Source organism: Saccostrea cucullata, unplaced genomic scaffold (assembly GCF_032062105.1).
Source record: "Saccostrea cucullata isolate Sc308-1 unplaced genomic scaffold, CSIRO_AGI_Scuc_v1 ctg7325, whole genome shotgun sequence".
Classification (NCBI taxonomy): domain Eukaryota; kingdom Metazoa; phylum Mollusca; class Bivalvia; order Ostreida; family Ostreidae; genus Saccostrea; species Saccostrea cuccullata.
The window spans coordinates 20,554-29,749 of record NW_026927682.1 but is presented as its reverse complement, the minus strand read 5'-3'; positions in this window follow the sequence as shown (position 1 = coordinate 29,749).

Sequence of the window (9,196 nt, the reverse complement as noted above, 5' to 3'; positions counted from 1 at the left end):
TAAATATTTTGCCCTTTAAAAAGTAACAATAATGGAAAACAAATGACTACATTTTGTTTTTGATGTGAGAAAAATTCCATTCCAATATACACTAAAAAATTTCAACCCCAGGGAAGTTTTTGCTTTACACCGCTCTTATATTGAATTATTTTAACAGTATAATTTTATAAGTATACAGGATAAAAAATGTAGCAAATAAATTTTTCGCACTTAATTTATTTAATTGAAGCACTTAAACACAATATACAGAAACGTTAAGGTACCCTAGAATTAAAAATTCACAACGTTAAGTACTGCATTATCCTCCATTAAACGAATTCACAGCAAGACAACCGTTACTAAAAGAGTTCACACTATTTAAGAAAAAGTCTTTTATTGAATGTTTTTATATGTGGAGACTAGGTCTCCTCAGTTTCGCTAGATTCTGCTGCTGGAAAAACGTCCACACTCAATGACTTTTTCCCTACATGTACGTTAGGGAACTTGATGTTTTTAACAAAAAAGGTCATGGTCGAGTAATTACACATTTGATTACATTTTTTTTGGCCTTGACAGGTATTTATAGCAAATTAAAGGGAAAATTAAAAGCAACTAGTACATTGATATTAAGTTTTTGAACTTTTAGAAAAAATAAAAGTGGGGACTTAGAAATTTTGAGAATAACTTTTGCTGAAAAATTATACTTAAAACTGTTTCTTAACCTTATTCATATATTCAAGTGTTTTCCTCTACAATTCACACAGCAAGCGTTTTATATAATGTAGACATTCAAAACAAGATATAAACACAATTTAAAAGACTAATTATTAAGTGTTATGTACGAGTAGAAAATGTTTTAAGAAAATTGTTCTTCCTGTTTACTAAGCCATAACTGGATTACTAAAAGTATTAAATAAAGTATTAAATGAAGTACATTCTGAAATTACAAAAAAAATGCACTAAATTTACCTAATATGTAAATGAATCAAAGTACTCAGAAGTACAGAACCCGGGCTCATTTACAGAGTAGAATGGATTTCTTACATGAATCACGTTTATATTCTGATGAAAAAAATTATTTTTAAACTATCAATATAAATGATACTGTTTTTCAATCCTAACACCACGGTCCGATTTTGTCAGAATCAGAATTAATCTGGACCCCCTGTAATTAAAGCTAAAATTTTTGGGGGGGCAAAAAAATGGATAAAGAAGTATATTGGCTAAAAGCTGCCTGAGCTTTTTGGGGAAAAAAAATGATGAGATGTTGATCTCATAACATTATACAATTATAGCTATATTTTAAGGTAAATGCAATGATTCAGAATTAAAGGAGTAAAAGATTTATCAACCCTTTAAAGGGTTAGGTAAACATTGTTTTTTGATGGTGGAAATCATCGAACTGACAGAAATAATCAGCAGTATTATACATTATTATATACTCCGCTTGAAAAGCGGGAGGGTATATAGTGATTGGGATGTCCGCCCGTTGTCGTGCGTTTGAGGTATCCACCCTTTATCCGAAATCCTATATATAAAAAGTTGTGTTTGTGAAACAGCTATGCCCCTGTATGGCAACATAGCGAAGATTAAACTTTTCTTAAACAATTTAAAATATATTTTGACCCAAAGAAGGGTCTTCTCACAAGAAATAAACGAAAATAAAAGCCCTAGCACCACTTGTTCAAAAGTAATGGCTAAGGATAAGTTTTTGAAAGGTAGGTCAAACTCAAAGGTCAAAGTTGATGATTTCTTAAGAAAATGTTTAATGTAACGAGGATAACATATGTGAAGTATAATACCCTAGCCCTTACCGTTCAAAAGTTATGGCCAAGGAAAAAAAAAAATCATAAGTACGGAAAACTCCAAGGTAAAGGTCAAAATAAGGTTTTTTACCCAAGAAAGGTAATGCCAAAAAACTACATATTTGAAGTATGAGAGTACTATTTTACCGTTTAAAAGTTATGGCCAGTAAAAAGAACTTTATTCGGTAATAACCAATATTTGCCCCCCAAATCAAACTTTGATGGAGATATATTTAATTAAGTTTTAAACAGGGGAGTATATGCTGACTTCAAAGCACTGAATTTTTTCATAAGAATACGCCATATTTACGTAATGACGTCACAAACATTACGTTAATTTCAGTTTTTTATGAATTTTACAGAAAAATGTCAATATTTTGTCGATATTTTGAGTAAAAGTCACCGAGCGCATATGTGTTCAGGATCAATATTTTGATATAATGTGTAGAATGATAATATCAATGAAATATGTCAATATTGTTCCTGAACAAACTTGCGCTCATAAATTTTAAAGCTAAAATTGTTGAAATTTTGTCCATTTTGTCCTCTTTCTGAAAAGGATATAAAATCGGACTAGTTTGTGACGTCATAAAAACAAAAAAAATGTGAATACACTGCTTTGACACAATAATATTTTCTGTTAATTTATATTTCTCATACAACTTATTGAATTCAGCACATTTGAGGAAGTTTTAAAATCTGACTTTTGTGGGGGAAAATATATGCAATATACCGCATATAGTTCTTTGGCATTTTTGTGTAAAATGGGATAACCTCCAAGGTAAAGGTCAAAAGGTAAAATTTGGTGGTACCCAAAGTAAGGTCTTGTCACAAGGAATATACATACTAAATATGAAAGTCATAGCCCCAACCGATTAGTAATAGGCAAGATTTTGCGGACATACAGACAGACGGACGGACGGGACAAAACTACTATATACCCCCGAATCTTCGATTACGGGGGAATAAAAAGAAATGGTCTTTAATTAAATTTTCATATTAATATACATATAAAAAAGACATTACAACAATGAAAATGTTTGTTCTGATTTTCATATTAAATTCTCTGAAAAATATACTAGAACTGAGTAAAAGGGTGGAGTGAAACAAGAATTAAGGTAGAACCATGTCGGAAAAAAGTCTTTTCACAAGATTTTCAAACTTTTCAAAATGATAAATTAGTACTTGCTTATCAATCAGTTAAATATCATATATGTTTCCTTGTTTTTTAATCTAAACAAGCTGTGAAACTTGGTATGGATTTACATACTGCGACTTCACATTTTCAAATATTTTTAGGAGTACTTGTCATCAAGGGAATATGTAAAATCACAAAAATACTTCTTCAAACATCGTCGTTTATAAATTTTTTAAAACAGAATAATATTAAACAATATTTTATCAAGAATAATTTTTTTTTTATTAAATTAAATAAAAGATAAGTCCACCATTAAAAAAAAATAGTCAAATGAACTCTATTATTTTTAGCCAATTATTCACACTATATTTGTAAATATTTTTTTGAAAGTCTTTGTCATAATGTTTTCAATCTTCAATATGATGAAGAACATAGCCAAATGATTACAAAAAAATATTAAAATATATCCCTTTTCCCCCTCTAACTAATAAAAGATAGGCTATTTACCGATACTCATATTCTTGAACTTTTTGCACTTACACGGGATTTAATAATTAAATGACTGTTTGGGGTTACTTTCAGATTAAATATTTATCAGAAATTGTACTTTTTCTTTAAAAAGATCATATTTAATATAAAAATTGTAATCAAACCCCAAAAAATTTAAAAAGGAAAAAATTTGTTAAATAAGAATATTTCATTATAGATATCACAAAAATGTACACCCGATCAAACGATCTACAACACGTACATCTTTGACTTAGACACATTTCATCAAGATATTACACTATATAGCTGGCAACTAAAGATTTCTTACGATTTATGCATTCCTTCAAAATGGTTACATACCATTCAAATTATTACGAAAGTAGTATGTACATTGTAATTTCATTACACTAGATGGGTCTTGGGTTTGTCAACTTCAGGTCTAGATCTAGTAAATAAAAAGGGGCCTACATATGTTCTCTTATTCCAGAAATATATTGCCATTAAGCATTATAAACCAAAAAATATATGAATTGAATCAAGATTATGTTGGCAGATTGAATTCTGTGAATTTCAAAATGCAATATTTTCTACCATTTTTATTGAAGCTGTAAAGTACGGGGAAAAAATGGCATTGAATTAATTATACGTCTGAAGGGTTAGCACAGGTTTAACACATTTACAAGTTATGATGTCATACGAAGTAGGTTCTACGTTCTACGTTAAAAGAAATGTAATGAATACTGTGTGCTAAATCAAAAGTTTATGTCTACATGCATAGTTTTTGCATTAGAATGACTGCATTAGAATGACACTAGCCCATAGCTTTACAGAGCATATTTTTAGAACTTATACTTACACCACCCCCTTTCTTATTTAGGAGGTGTCGAATTAACAAAAGCAAAAATAAAACCACCCTACCTTTATTTTTCTAAAAGAAGGAATTAAAAATAAGCTAAAAATATTTTGTACTAGTCAAAATTTCTAAGTCCCCAGGAAGTTTTTGCTTTACACCCCTCTTTTAATAAATTATTTTAACAGTATAATTAAATAAATATACAGAATAATAAAGAGGAAAATAATTTTTCTTACTTACTTTATTCTTTTTTAAGCCCATAGCACAATATGCTGAAAATTAACACCCTTGAATTAAAAATTCACAACATTAAATACTGCATTATTCTCCATTCAAACGAATTCCAAAGATTACCGTTCCTCAAAGAGTTCACACTATTTAAGAAATTTTTTTTTTTGGAATGTTTTTCCATGTGGAGACTAGGTCGTCCTTAGTTCCACTAGATTTGCTGCTGGAAAAACTGTTTAAACTCCGGTTTATCTTCTTCCATGCATGCTCTTATTAGGGTTGAGATTCGGATGACAAGGGGGCTTATCGAAATTGTCTGTGCCTTATCAACAAAAGTTACATGTCTTCTTACATGTATCCCCCACTCCCCCAGTTTGACATTGAGGGGAGGACACTTCCGGGTTTCCCGGGTTTCCCTTGATTTTTCCGGATAAACTGTAGGATGATTTTATGGTGTTTGTTGAAAAAATAGCGATTTGTAACGGTTAAAAGAAATTCAGGGAGTTTTGTAGGTTTTTCTGGCGGTAATTAAAAAACTTTTAAGTAAAACAAAGTCATACAGTGAAAGAAAACAGAACTTTCATTAACTACGACCAGCTTTGGGGGATTTCAACTTCATTTGCACATTGTTGTGTGGACATACATCGCATTTTATTCAAGCTTTTTTTTGTTTTTCGTTATCAATTAAAGATGGAGAACTCATGGCAGTAAAAAGTATGAAGAATACACCCGAAAAACATATGGAACTCGAACTTCATGCTTTTTAACAAAAATGGTCACGGTCGAGTAATTACACATTCGATTACATTTTTTTTGGGTTTGACAGGAATTTACAAATTAAAGGCAAATTTGTAAGCAACTAAGTAGTAAATTGAAGTTAAGGGTTTTGGAATTTTTGCAAAAATAAAGTTGGGATTAGAAAGTTTCAAAATACTATTCTACTAATTTTTAACTGTTACTTTGCCACAATACTTTCAAGTATACCTCCACCATCATTTAAAGTATGCTTTAATCACAGCGAAGTAAATTATGATATGATAGTACTTGTGTGAAGGCTTAGCTTCATTTCAATATTTTATCTAAGCCCCTTTTTAGAATTATTGAAAGGTATAGAGTTTTATTTAATTTTTTCTTTTCATTTTTTTTTTTTTTTTTTGTTTTGATTTAACGTAATGTTCTTTTTTTTGGGGGGGGATAAAAATTTCTTCCTCTTTCATTGTCAAATAGGATTTGCCAAATTAAAAAAAACTAAAAATTTAAATGACGGAAAATTTAATTTTTCCTGTTGAAAAGTATTTAAACCTGATTTTGCATGGTTTGGTTTCAACAAGTGAAATATCATTCTTTAAGCAAACATTATAGGGAGGAATATTAAAAAGAAATTTTATTTGCTTGATAATTAAAAATCTCTTTTCAAACACAATTTTAAACATTGAAAGACTACGTGAATCTCTTAATTATTTCATACGACTTTTGTATTTTCCTGGTTACAGAAAATATGTAAAAATTAGTTTCGCTGTAAAAAAGATATCAAAGAGTGTATATTTTGTATCACTTCAAAAGGGGGTCATTTTTCAATGGGGGGATTATTTTATAGGACTAACAGATAAAATAATGACCCCCAGGACCCTTTTTCTACAAAAAATGATTTTTTTCTACGGGTGGGGGGCATTTTTTGTCATTGAAAATTACCCCCCGGGCATTATTCGATGGGGGCATTATTCGTCTTTACACCGGCAATTGTTCTTTGAGCAATAAGCCCGGCTAAAAATGATTTGAAAAGGGGACAAAAAAACAATAGCATGATGTAAAAAAAAAATCACCCTTTCACAAAGTTCAATGCTTATTTTCAACTTTTATAAAGGGAGTTTTTAGAAATAATAGAAAAAATTAAAATGTATGTAGGATATGATTTTGATTATAATTTTTACTGTCAATTAACGACAATGTGTCTTATCTCTTCCTTCTACAAGATGGATGTAATTTTAAAAAAATGTTGGTACCCTTCTAAAGGCTCTTCTCATATGGAATACATAGATAAAATATGAAAGCCATAGATCAAACCGTTCAAACGTTAAGCCAAGGTCAAAGTTTATATAAATGTATGTCAACTCAAAGTTTAAGGTCAGAAGTTCAAATATTGTGATGCTCAAATAAATAAATTGTTACAGGGAAATACATTAAACATGGAGATAAAAAAAAGGTAACCAAACCCAATACAAATGGGGGAAAAGAGAAACACGTACCTCTGAAAACATCAGAGGTAGTACTTTCCATAGAAAAAAAAGTATCGAAACATGTATATAAAATCCCGGCAAAGACTATCAGGGTTTCGGTGAATTTCTTGTCTTTATTAATTCATGTTATTCGAAAACGTTAAACGCAAAAATCTTTTAACTGTTGTTTATCCAAAGACAAAGCTATGTTTAATATATGTATTAAAAAATCCATATTCTATCAAAGTGAATAATTATACAAGCAAAACAGGGATCTCTTCCAAATGGGTCACTTGTCTATATCGATATCTGTATTACTTCTACTGTATTTACCGCATTACCTACTGCGGAGGTTCAGATTTGGTAATATTTCTATATGTTTAATTCTTATTGTGGAGATAACTTTTACTGATTATCAAATGTAAATTAAAATTCAATTCAGAAGGTATGAAAAAAAAAATTATCAATGAACAATTTTGAGTTAAATCTCATTAATGACGACTAGAGTTTGTTCTGGTTCATTTAATCTTTACATTTGATCATTTCAAATTGTTGATTTCAAAAATTAAAAATTGAATATATAGTGAACTACATGTATCTTAATTAAGATATAAAGGCCAAAAAGTCCCTAGTACATGATCATGTAATGAATTAATATAAAACAAAACTTCGAATCAAAAAAAGAGAGAACACAAGATTTCAATATAATCTCATAGACTAGGCTATATAGCATGTGCTGAATGTTAAACTTTTCATTTCCGACATTTTGTAGTTTTTATATGCAATATATTTTTTTTTATTTACAGCTCCGACTTCAACGACTAGTATTACTATTCAGACAATGAAAACATATTTGAAACTTTCTTATTAAAATTAGTGAAGAATGAAATCACTGATATAAAAATAATAATGTTTGCTTTGCTTTTTATATTAAGAAGCTTATGAGGATTGTATCCCGGGAAGTTTGAGTCAGAAAAAATGAGATAGGCATACAAACTTGTCGAGAGAAATTAGATTTTCAGTACATAATTGACATATTATAATTTATTGAACAAAAATATCATGTGATGACTTTAACTTTCTACCGTCAACTTTTCTTACTTACGAAGAAATTTCCTCCATCAAAGCATACAGATTATATATATCTAATTTGATTGATACGCAAGAGCATGCTCTATGTATGAACAATTTCAATTGTTTAAAGTCATCATTTCGTAAGTTCTATGGTGAATTCAATGACCTTGTCAGTAAATACAATTCATCATTGAGTCATTTTATTAATCCATTATTTATACACTGAATCGACGAAATTTTCTGTTATTATCCGATCATGACGAGGAGTGCACGGCAGGTGTGACCGGTCGGCACTGGATGTTAAATCCTCTATGGCACTTAATCCCACCTTTGATGTTGTAGGAGGTACGTGTTTGCTCTGCTCTGCTCCCGTTTTGTATTGCTTTAAGGACTTTTGATCTTGGGCACTGTTCGATATCTCCATTTGTTTCATCTTACCTAACATAATTTAGTCTGAATAAAAAGATTAAATTAAATTCAGCTTTATTCTATGTGGATTATTTCTTTATTTGTAGATGATAAACCCCTGGTCCTCCATTCATTGTCAGTATGATAAATACTGTACATTCCTGTAGAAAATGTAGAAAGTTTGGAATCCTTATGAAGGAAATAAACCATTCCAGTATGAAAGCGGATGTCGTCAATTCAAATGCCAGTGTAATTGCGAGGGTATATGCTGTCCAATCATTAAGAACATATGTGGAGGAAATGAATTAATTAATGGGATGCAACATGGAGGAGTTAGGTCGCAGCCTAATCAAATCTAATGCTGCAGCATTGATCTGTAGACTTTGTAAAATTTCTCCCACAACTACCGAATTGTAAAGATACATGTATATCTCCACAGACCATTCTGAAGAATATTTATTATACATTAGATTGTATGATTCATACATTGAAACAAAAAATTGTCTTGGTGTTTATTTCAGTGTGCATGTACAATAAAAACAACATTTAATGAATTCCAGAAAATATATTAAGAAAACAATTGATGTTTTATTGTTGTAGCACATGTATACCTTTAACAAACATACAGAAAGATTTGAAAAAAGAACATAAATCACCCCATGTTATAAATTGTCTATGGATTTTAACGTTTAACAGATCATTATTTAGAACACACAATCAGTGATTATTCCTCCATGCCACCTGATCCAACCTCTGCTACAGCCTGAGGTTTGTGTTGGTCATGCCCTGCTTTGTAGTGCTCCAATTCTCCTTCGAGCAAGATTACTTGTTGTTATGGTCACATTTCATTAAACAATGTGAGTTAAGAGGGGACCTTTGGAAACCCAGTTTTGGAATCGGAATATAGAAGAAAATACCCCCTGTCGACAGATTAAGCCCCTTTTGACTTCCCTTTATTGATAGTCAGAAAAAGTCCACGTACATCATTCTGTGATCCTTGTACATG